Genomic DNA, 7,892 nt, shown 5'->3' on the forward strand with positions numbered 1-7,892 from the left:
CTCCTGAGAACCTATTTAGCATGTTTTGGCGTGAGAGTTAAAGACCGCCAGCATGCTTCGGTTCGGCTGGCGCCTTGCCGAACCAAACGAGTGTGTTAGCATACTCCCTTAAAATACATTCGCTTGAACAACGAAAAAAAAAAAAAGGGGGGGAAAGCGACAATATTAGGAAACAACCCCAAACAAGGAAGAGACGCACGGGAGAATAAAATAGTGTACACAGAGAGACACTTGACTGGCGAGAAAATGGAAGTTATGGGAATTGATCTACTAGATTTGCTTTACCTAGCAAGGCATATAATAGGCGAGAGGTAGAGACGGATGTAGGAGCATGCGGCCGAGAGAGCGCTGGTGGAGTGTTTCGAGAGAGTTATTTTGGGTCTAAACTGCTGCAGAAGACCCTCAATTTACCACCACCAGCTGTCCTGCCAGGTACCACAACGCCAAGTCCATGTTTTCCTGGCAGATGCAGATTTCCCCCTTACATGAGAACCTCATAGCCCTTATCCAGGTATGTCGATAATAGAACGTTGGAATCAATGTCTCTTGTTGCTGCATACATGTATGCACCTCTATATGAGAAATGGCATTTTATCAAGGCTTTTGGAATATGGTTCCTGGAAAATGGTATGGTGATTTTTTTGTTGACCAAATAGGCTATATTTAATTTCTTGTTACCTCTCATTCACAGGTGTCCATCTCAATGAACCTGGGCCGTACCTACAACTACCGCCACTCTCGTCGGAGAGTCATACAGAATGCATTCGGCATCATGGCGGCAAGGATGAGGATTCTTGGTCGGCCAATCAAGTGATACCCATAGCCGCAGGAAGTAGGGGTGCTGGGGGTGCTGCAGCGACCCCTGATTTGTTTTGGTTTTTGTTTTCTCACAAAAAGTACTGCACCTGCCATTTACTAACTCTCCCTTTACAGTATTACCCACCCCACTTATCTCACGCTATGAGTGTACCCCTGACTCTCCCTTTACAGTGGTACCCACCCCAACCCCTAAACATCGTCCCACGCTATGAGTGTACCCCTGAAGAGGCTAAGGACATTATGAAGACATGTGGCCCTCCACAACTTCCTGTCCTGATTCTACATCTGCGTTGCTGTTTAGGGTTTTAGGCTGGGTTTCTGTATAACCACCTTGTGACATCTGCTGGTGTAAAAAGGGCTTTATAAATACATTTTGATTGATTGATTGATTGATTGATTGTCCTCCACGGAGGAAGCTCATGTTCAGGAGAGGACAACAACCCAAGGCCAGCCAATCATGCAGAATAGGCCTTTGTTTGGACCGCTCAATTAAAGGAGTGGAGAGCAGTGTGCATGGGGAGGAGAGGGGGAAAGAGGGCAACAGAAGAGAGGAAAAGGGGGGTCAGAGTAAAGGAGGAGAGTCTGAAATACTTTACCTCTGGGACAAGCTGGTGGCTCGGTCCATGACATTCTCCAGATATTGAGATCTGTCTTCAATCATTTGCGAGTGATGTGTCAATGGATGAGTCAGCTGCTACTGCTGCTCTGTGACATGAATTGGCCTTTACATGCTGGTCTTTATATAATGCATGGCTAGAATCGTAGAGGTCTAAGTACTTCTGTACCTCCTCAGCCAAGCGATGCTCGTTGTATAGCTGTCTAATAGAACATTAACATCTTATATTCTGAGAACATGGCAACCGTGTTCTGTGTATGTTTGGCGTCAATATTCTCCTAACCCTCAGAAAACTGGACACATGAATGTTCTTGCAACGTCCCGCGAAACGTGTCTAGAACATGAATACATTATCCATTTCAAATTATACGTTTATAAAACATGTTCCCGTAGGCTGCCACTTAAAAGGAAAATAAAAACAGTAAGAAATGTATAGTTTAAGTGATAATAAATTCAATATAAACAGAAAAAGAAAACAAAAATATTACGTTGTTTAAGGGATATATCAGTGGAGACCACCTCTTCCAGGACAATAGGAGACACCATATTACATTGTTTAAGGGATATATCAGTGGAGACCACCTCTTCCAGGACAATAGGAGACACCATATTACATTGTTTAAGGGATATATCAGTGGAGACCACCTCTTCCAGGACAATAGGAGACACCATATTACATTGTTTAAGGGATATATCAGTGGAGACCACCTCTTCCAGGTCAATAGGAGACACCATATTACTTTGTTTAAGGGATATATCAGTGGAGACCACCTCTTCCAGGTCAATAGGAGACACCATATTACGTTGTTTAAGGGATATATCAGTGGAGACCACCTCTTCCAGGGCAATAGGAGACACCATACTACATTGTTTAAGGGATATATCAGTGGAGACCACCTCTTCCAGGGCCACAGGAGACACCATATTTCTCTCAACACTCTACAAAAAGGTGCTATCTAGACAAAACAGTCCAAAACGGAGAGGTGCCGGATCCTGTTCTGGCAGGATCCGGCTCAAATTAAGCACTGGTTCTACCTGGAACTAAAAAGGGTTCTACCTGGAACTAAAAAGGGTTCTCCTATGGGGACAGCCAAAGAACCCTTTTGGAACTCTTTTTTCTAAGAGTGTATGCTCAGCCAGGAGGTGGAAGAATTATAATACATTTTCAAACCGCACTATGTATTTTATCCCAATAGCCAGAAAGGGGAGACAAGGGAAGTATTATTTTGAACTACAGAAATTCAGCTGTGGCAACATATCCATTTTGACAATAGATGATCTGCTGGTTAAAGCAACTGGGATATTAGTCCATCTACTGAGGTCGGATTGAATTGATTTGAGCGTTCTGTTAAAGTTTCTTGAAATTGTTTTATCTAAGGAAATAAATATATCTACAAGTATTTAAAATGGGAACACTAAAATAACACATCCTAGATCTGAATGAATGAAATAATCTTAGTAAATACTTTTTTCTTTACATAGTTGAATGTGCTGACAACAAAATCACAAAAAAATTATCAATGGAAATCAAATTGATCAACCCATGGAGGTCTGGATTTGGAGTCACCCTAAAAATTAAAGTGGAAAACCACACTACAGGCTGATCCAACATTGATGTAATGTCCTTAAAACAAGTCAAAATGAGGCTCAGTAGTGTGTGTGGCCTCCACGTGCCTGTATGACCTCCCTACAACGCCTGGGCATGCTCCTGATGAGGTGGCGGATGGTCTCCTGAGGGATATCCTCCCAGACCTGGACTAAAGCATCCGCCAACTCCTGGACAGTCTGTGGTGCAACGTGGCGTTGGTGGATGGAGCGAGACATGATGTCCCAGATGTGCTCAATTGGATTCAGGTCTGGGGAATGGGCGGTCCATAGCATCAATGCCTTCCTCTTGCAGGAATTGCTGACACACTCCAGCCACATGAGGTCTAGCATTGTCTTGCATTAGGAGGAACCCAGGGCCAACCACACCAGCATATGGTCTCACAAGGGGTCTAAGGATCTCATCTCGGTACCTAATGGCAGTCAGGCTACCTCTGGCGAGCACATGGAGGGCTGTGTGGCCCCCCCAAAGAAATGCCACCCCACACCATGACTGACCCACCGCCAAACCGGTCATGCTGGAGGATGTTGCAGGCAGCAGAACGTTCTCCACGGCGTCTCCAGACTCTGTCATGTCTGTCACGTGCTCAGTGTGAACCTGCTTTCATCTGTGAAGAGCACAGGGCGCCAGTGGCGAATTTGTCAATCTTGGTGTTCTCTGGCTAATGCCAAACGTCCTGCACGGTGTTGGGCTGTAAGCACAACCCCCACCTGTGGATGTCGGGCCCTCATACCACCCTCATGGAGTCTGTTTCTGACCGTTTGAGCAGACACATGTACATTTGTGGCCTGCTGGAGGTCATTTTGCAGGGCTCTGGCAGTGCTCCTCCTGTCTCCTGATGTACTGGCCTGTCTCCTGGTAGCGCCTCCATGCTCTGGACACTACGCTGACAGACACAGCAAACCTTCTTGCCACAGCTCGCATTGATGTGCCATCCTGGATGAGCTGCACTACCTGAGCCACTTGTGTGGGTTGTAGACTCCGTCTCATGCTACCACTAGAGTGAAAGCACCGCCAGCATTCAAAAGTGACCAAAACATCAGCCAGGAAGCATAGGAACTGAGAAGTGGTCTGTGCACACCACCTGCAAAACCAGTCCTTTATTGGGGGTGTCTTGCTAATTGCCTATAATTTCCACCTGTTTGTCTATTCCATTTGCACAACAGCATGTGAAATTTATCGTCAATCAGTGTTGCTTCCTAAGTGGACAGTTTGATTTCACAGAAGTGTGATTGACTTGGAGTTACATTGTGTTGTTTAAGTGTTCCCTTTATTTTTTTGAGCAGTGTATGATGGTGTGTATTGACATCATGGCTAGTATATGAATAGAAAAGGTGTGGACAGCAGTAGTTATATAGGATGAGCCTTGACTAGAATACAGTATATCCATATGAAGTGGGTAAAACAGTATGTAAACATACATCCTCTGTCAACTGTACATTGTATAGATAAAGTAAGATATCGTCGGCATATAATGAGATGACATGATCCGTAGAATTGAGAGATTTTGGTGTAATTTCTTTCGATTGTTCGAATTGCCTGGGCCAGGGACTCCATAGACAATAGAAATAGCAGCGGTGAGATGGGATCACCTTGCCTGCTACTTCTAGTTATTCTGAAAGGAACAGAGCATGTATTGCCTGTTATTACCATGGCTGAGGGATTGGATATATAGTACTGTATTTTAATCATATGAATGAAATTGGAGCCAAGTCCCACATTGGAGCCAAGTCGCCAAACCGACCAAAGATAATTTAGTTTATCAAAAGCTTTTTCTGCGTCGAGAGATTGAACTGCCCAAAGGAGCGTTGGTTTCTGATGAAGCATGTAAGATAATGTAATAGATGACAGAGGTTATCTGAGGATAATAATTTTTTTATAAACCCGCTTTGGTCCAGATGGACCAATTTGAGTAAGTAGGTTTCGAGACAGAACGATAGAATACAAAAAACAAATAGTTTTATATCTGTGTTTATCAAAGATATAAACAGATATATTCTGCTCTCTGTCTTATCAATAGATTTAGATCTGTCTTGACTTTGTAAAAAGTGTTTGTTCAGAACGCTCTAACATCGTTAAAAACTTTTCCAATTCGGATATTTTCTTTAATTGTGATTTATTCAGCCCAGGTGCAAATGCAGTTGCATTGTTTTTAATAAATTCTTTAAAGGGAAATTTCACCATTTTTCAACTTCATATTCACCATCTCCAGCACCACCCCGACATCAACATATGTGAAAATGGCGCGTTTCTATGGTTTTGTAGTAGAAAAGATAGAGAGAGATAAGTGTTTCCAATGACATCATCAACCAGTAGACAAATTAATAGGCGATCACTCACTCACAATTGGGTTAACATCACACAATGCACACCGATGATGTCATTAGAAACACTTATCTTCTTTTACTACAAAACATATAATTGTTGTGGAAATTCTTACACTCGGAATCAATCTTAAAGGAATCATTGTTTATTGTCAGCGTGATGGAGAGGTTCCAACAATCTTGATGCGCCACAGTGAACATCTGTGATAGTGAACATCTGTGATAGTGAACATCTGTCATAGTGAACATCTGTCATAGTGAACATCTGTCAGGTGCCCCCCCCCCATATCCTTACCAGGCAGTCAGCAGCCAGAAACAGTCCTTGCACATCACCTGGAACGTTCATCTGAACATTTTAGATAATAACCTAATGAGACTGTTGTGGGAACATTTTGTTGTTAGCTTGGATGGGATTTTAGTTAAATGGGACTCCTTGCAGCCAATGGCAAGGTCAACTTTAGGTATGTCTGGAGCCACTTGTGGATTTGACAGCTCAAAGGCAGTTCCACCTCTGACAAAACAACCTGCTATTTGGATGTCGGCTAAAGCAGATCTGATTGAATCTAGCCCTTAAGTGTGTCGGCTACCAGGCTACCAACACACTCTACCAAGAGGACCTTACTGACCCCAATACTACTGCCCAACTCACAGGGGTCTGGAGAAAGAGAGAGTGAGGGAAAAAGAGGGATGGAGAAAGAGGGAGTGATGGATAGAGACTGAGGGAGAATCTCAGGAGGTCAGAGGGGAGGGACCTCAGACTATCTCATCCAATGGGTTTTGAGGCGAAGAGAGAGGACTCTAGGAGTATGCAATTGAGATTCACCCTGAGAGAGAGAGAGGGAGAGAAGGAGAGAGGGAGAGAAAGAAAGAGAGAGAGAAAGAAAGAGAGAGGGAGAGAAAGAGAGAGGGAGAGAAAGAGAGAGGGAGAGAAAGAGAGAGAGAGGGAGAGAAAGAGAGATGTAGAGAGGGAGAGAAAGAGAGAGGGAGAGGGAAGGAGAGGGAGAGAGGGAGAAAGAGAGAGGGAGAGAAAGAGAGAGAGCGAACAAAAGGGAGGGAGAGGGAGAGAGTAAGAGGGGTGGAAAGGGAGAGTGATGGATAGAGAGAAAGAGGGAGGGAGGGAGGAAGAGAGAGCAATGGATAGAGAGAAGATGATGGTAAGTTTGTGTGTGGCCCATTCATAGTGTGTGTTATGGGAAGAAACACAGTCACACTCCATTTCCCCTCCTCAATCCTCTGTTTTATTTCTCATTGCTTTTACCACTCCATTCCCTTCCTTCATTTATTACACTGATTATGTCATAACATCAAAAACATGTGTGTGTGTGTGTGTTTGTCATAACATCAAAAAATCATCAAAAAGGTTTTGAGGCACAGATCTTGTTATATAGAAACGAATCATATATTATAAACCATGGAAATACAATTAATATAATTACTATTCTAGATTCTAGTCATTCAATTTATATGTTAAAAAAACGCTGGAATGCGCATCACAGATTTGACATGTTCATATAAACTTCAAAAGATAAAAGATTATATATATATTTTTAGGCATCTTATTTTTTAACAACAACAACAAAACAACAGTTTAGTAACCAAGTAAACAAAAACAAAAAAGTGTAATATTCCATTTTGCAGAGAAGAATAAGCCACCATATAAGTACAGCTCTATCGCTGTGGAGCAACAGTATTTCACTAACAGAATATATATGAGCCACAAGAAAGACAGCGGCCTGCATCCCTAATGGCACCTAATTCCCTATATATATATATATATATATATATATATATATATATATATAGTGGACCTATGGGCCCTTGTCAAATGTAGTGGACTAATTAGGGAATAGGGTGCAATTTGGGATTCCACCAGTTTCAGGGCAGAACTGAGTGCATGGAGAAACCATTGTGCAGTAATAGTAATAGTAATAGTATAGTGTAGTACAGTAATAGTATAGAAATAGTATAGTATAGTAATAGTATAATAGTATAGTAATATTATAGTACAGTAATAGTATAATAGTATAGTAATAGTATAATAGTATAGTAATATTATAGTACAGTAATAGTATAATAGTATAGTAATAGTATAGTAATAGTATAATAGTATAGTAATATTATAGTACAGTAATAGTATAATAGTATAGTAATAGTATAGTAATAGTATAATAGTATAGTAATATTATAGTACAGTAATTCCATTCCATTAGACCTTCCTTGCTCTCTCCATTATAAGTCACATGTATTGTATGTATAATAATTGCAACATTTCATTGTTGTTCGTCAGCTCATTGTGTGTGTGTGTGTGTGTGTGTTCCCAGTGTGTGTATGGTGTGTGTGTCCCATACGGTGTGTGTGTCTGTCCTCTCCTCAGCCCATGGGGCAGCCAGGCAGTCTAAAACTATCCGGTACGGGACTATCTAGTTTACAGATCATCTTATAAATGGATTTCTTCCAACAGGGGTCACTGTCACGTCCTGTCTGTATGGCTGTGAAGAACTCCCTCAGGGCTAACTCTGCTATCTCT

This window comes from Coregonus lavaretus (assembly GCF_964263955.1).
Source record: "Coregonus lavaretus genome assembly, chromosome: 39".
In the NCBI taxonomy this organism is placed as follows: Eukaryota; Metazoa; Chordata; class Actinopteri; order Salmoniformes; family Salmonidae; genus Coregonus; species Coregonus lavaretus.